The following is a 4,579-nucleotide window of genomic DNA, read 5'->3' as shown; positions in this document are numbered from 1 at the left end:
ATGCCTATCCAGCCTTTTCTTGAAGACCCCCCCAAGGTAGGAGAAAGCACCTCCTCCCTTGGAAGCCCATCCCAAATTTTGGCCACCCTTACTGTGAAGAAGTTTTTCCTGATATCTAGCCTAAATCTGCTCTCTGTCAGTTTGTGACCATTGTTCCTTGTTACCCCAAGAGGCGCCCTGGTAAACAGAACATCTCCGATCCCTTGCTGTGATCCCCTAAAGAATTTGTAGGCGACCACAAGATCAGCTCTCAGCCTTCTCTTGCAGAGGTTGAAGTGGTCCAGGTCCCTCAGTCTCTCCTCATAGGGCTTGTCCTGTAAGCCCCTAACCATATGAGCAGCCCTCCTCTGGACCCTCTTGAGTCTATCAACATCTTTCTTGAAGTACTGTCCAAAACTGAACGCAGTGAATCAATTTTTTCTACCTGCATCACAATCCCTTGATGCGAGTCAGCATTTAGATCTCTCTATAATCAGGGGTGGGCAATTTTGGTTGGCCAGCCATTTCAGTTTTGATGAGCTGTTGAGGGCTGCATATCTAAAATCTTTCAGAAGATATCATTTTAACAAATTACAGAAAAAAAATCAAACCATATACTAAAAATCAAACATCTACTATAACATGCTTTAATTTTATTACAAAAAATATTTTTTGCCCTAATTCATGGGGTTTTGAGTATTGTATATAGATGCAATTGCATAATAGCTCAAAGTAAAGTCTTATTCTTGTACATGGTGAAGTGTACTGTTGTACCATGAACTGAACTAATGTAGTTGATGTTAATATAAAGTGTAATACTAGTGAAATGTAACCATGTTAGTTGTGTCCTGTAAGTAATTTGAAAACTCCATTGTGTATTCTTTTGCTTGACATAAGTGAATGAACTCTGTATATACAAAAAAACTAGAACTCGTGGTTCCAAAATGATACCTTTTATTAGACAAACTGGAAAATGGCAAGAAAATTGTCCTTTTCTGCAAGCTTTCAGGATCAAAGTCCCATCGTCAGGCTCTGGGAAAAGTGTAGATGGTACAAGATGGTAAAAAGTCCCCATAGGTAGGAAATAAACTTCATTTTTTTTTTCATTTTTCATTTTTTTTCATATTTTTCATTTTTAAGTTTATTTCCTACCAAAAATGAAGTTTATTTCCTACCTATGGGGACTTTTTACCATCTTGTACCATCTACACTTTTCCCAGAGCCTGACGATGGGACTTTGATCCTGAAAGCTTGCAGAAAAGGACAATTTTCTTGCCATTTTCCAGTTGGTCTAATAAAAGGTATCATTTTGGAACCACGAGTTCTAGTTTTTTTGTATATACAGAGTTCATTCACTTATGTCAAGCAAAAGAATACACAATGGAGTTTTCAAATTACTTACAGGACACAACTAACATGGTTACATTTCACTAGTATTACACTTTATATTAACATCAACTACATTAGTTCAGTTCATGGTACAACAGTACACTTCACCATGTACAAGAATAAGACTTTACTTTGAGCTATTATGCAATTGCATCTATATACAATACTCAAAACCCCATGAATTAGGGCAAAAAATATTTTTTGTAATAAAATTAAAGCATGTTATAGTAGATGTTTGATTTTTAGTATATGGTTTGATTTTTTTTCTGTAATTTGTTAAAATGATATCTTCTGAAAGATTTTAGATATGCAGCCCTCAACAGCTCATCAAAACTGAAATGGCTGGCCAACCAAAATTGCCCACCCCTGATTATAGAGAGATCTAAATGCTGACTCGCATCAAGGGATTGTGATGCAGGTAGAAAAAATTGATTTCCAAGAGGTTTATTCTTTTCTCTTTTCCTTTGTCCCTCATCAAAACATATGTGTATATGTATTTTTATGGCAAAACTGTAGGCCTGTCTTTACTATAATATTGCCCAGATATAAATTTGTGAGAGACACATAAAATACTGCTTAAATAAGTTTAATTAACAATTCTAAACTTTTATCTCAAATTTATTTCCAATCAGTGTTGCTTGGATGAAAAAAAGTGAAGAATTCCTCTGCTTTTACAAATGAAAAGAGGATCAAATAAAAATCTGTGTTGATAGGCAATGAGGCCTGATGCTGAGTGTTCTGGGAGCCGGTCAAGCCGGGTGACGCCATGTTCTGGGAGCCAGTCAAGCCGGTCCAGAGGGGCGTTTCGGTAATGGGATCGTCAGGCAGGCGAGTGGATGGAGAAGGCCGAGACAGTGTAGTTGGTAACAAGAATATTTTACTTACGCCTCTGATGACACTGGCATAGGTGGTGAACGATTGCTTGGTTACAGGTAACGGATAACAGGCAACTTGACAGAAAACGTAACAGGTAACGTAATAGGTAGTGTAACGCGACGAGTCAACAGTTCGTGAACGCAGCAAGCATGCAATGGGAACGGGGTACGTCTGGAAGGTCGACAACGGGGAGACGTTGGAGGGTGATCAGGCCACCAACTTGCCTCTGAGGTCTCCGACTTGGGCGGAAGTTGAACGAGCTTTTATATTGTGGGCTGATCAAATGAGGGACTGCCAAGTAAGGTGCCGGATAGTTGACATGGGGCACGCCCATATTTTGTGGCAACGTCAGTTACTTGGGGTGGGGTATGCTGCTCGCTCAATCTATTGTGACAGGAGCACAACTATTCAGAGGACTCGTGTATGACATGACCCCTTGCTCATGGCACAATGGATACACGATTTCGCTCAGACGACTACTTCATCCACGAACTCGTCAGTGTCAAGGGGTTCAGGCAAACGGGTATATACAAAAGCAGATAACTTTACAAAACGGTCTTTGATAACTTGTAAAACACAACATCCCATACAGACAACCACCGCAATAGTAACAAACGGCAATAATACAGTGATAAGGGGAGTTAACAAATGCATAAGCCAAGAAGACGTATCCCATCCTAGCCAACCAAAGATATTAGCCAACCACCCTTTTCCCAATCCGGAGATCTTATTTGTATCTGCTGCAGTCTTTTTTATCGTTTCGATTTGCTGTTCTAGTGGAACGGAGACGTTAGGGATACTAATGCAACAGTGAGTTGTAGCCAGATTAAGGTATTATCATAGCCCACCGTGGTGAAGTAGCATGGCGTCTAGGGTTAGCCGGTTTTGCATGGTCATAGCGGACGTACTTTGTAACTGCTGATTGAGTAAGCTAAAAGCTTCTGAGGTAGAATTAGCTAGGCCTTCAACTTGTTCCGCTAATTCAGCTATAGCTATCCTTGCCTTAGCGATGCCTATTCCCCAGAAAAAATAACCTTCAACCGCCCATTGCCTTGTTTCGGCAATCTTTTTCGGCCCGAGGGAGAGAACTCCAAACTGGGGCGTGGCGTCTAGGGCGACGAAGCACGGTCGGGCTATCCGGGTGAGAAGTATTAATGCTTAAGGGAGGACAGAGTAATACAATAGCTAAGAAACAATTAACATTTGTTATCGTGGCTGGAAGGGTAGTATATAGGCGTCCGTCTGAACAGGCCCATAGTAAACCAACCGGGGTGGAAGTGTTGATGTCAGTACAACTTTGCTGCTTCCACCTGTCAGGGGCTAACTCACTGGGTAGTTTAGTAGTGTGGGGCGGTTGGTGTAATTGTGCTCTACGAGTGATTGCTGGTGCACCCGGGTATCCACAACCATATTATGGGATTAGTCACTATTCCTGGCTATAAACTACTCACTAATATTATAGGCATATACATAGGGGCTCAACACTGGACTGGTAACTGAAATAGGTAAGTGTATGACGCAGTTAGTCCATCCTCGGTGTTGGTCGCCTCAGCCCACGTAGACAGCATAGTTAGCACAGTGTTCGAGTCTTGGGCTGAAACACTCGTGGCATGGCAGGTGAAGATTACCCCGAGTACCGCCTGTATTCCTCTAGAAGGAAATCTCTTGTCTTCTCCCATCTTGTCGGAACGAAGGACCGGTCGTGAACGCAGGCGGACGTCCTGTAGAGCTGGGGTAGTTCCTTTTACTTCTCGTCGTCGTCGATTTCCTCACCTAAGAACCTGTGGGAGATTTGACTTATAACAGTATTTAGTTATCTGAAACATTCGTTGGTGGGGTGCGCCGAGTTAACCAGTTATGGCGTGCTACAATGAGGGGGCGGTCGGGCTTTTCTTCTAATAAAACAGAATAAGTGTTTGGATACGGCTTGGATTTACAAATTATCCCCTTATGGACCGCTGGACGGGATTGGCGAGGGTGGGGTATCGAGACCCACACTAACTCGTTAGGCTGGAACTTGGGTTCCCAGGGTAAGGGTTTTTTGGGGGCCGCCTCATCCCATAGAGGTTTTGTAGTGTTTAGTGCGATGAGGACATCATGATTGTATTTAGTCCAACTTTTGTACGTCCCCCCACTCCCCTGAGATGAAGTTGTTCTTTATATAAGCCGATATGCCTTTCCACGACACCGTTGGATTGCGGGTGGTATGGCAAATGAAGGTGCCATGTAATGTCATGGAGGCGGGCAAATCTATCAAGCGCGTTAGAGTTAAACGGGGGCGTTTCATGAGGAGTTTTCCAGACTGCAAATGCCGCGGTCAATGCGGTGATGACAG

This window comes from Alligator sinensis, unplaced genomic scaffold, assembly GCF_000455745.1.
Source record: "Alligator sinensis unplaced genomic scaffold, ASM45574v1 scaffold404_1, whole genome shotgun sequence".
Lineage (NCBI taxonomy): Eukaryota > Metazoa > Chordata > Crocodylia > Alligatoridae > Alligator > Alligator sinensis.
This window is presented reverse-complemented; position numbering follows the sequence as displayed.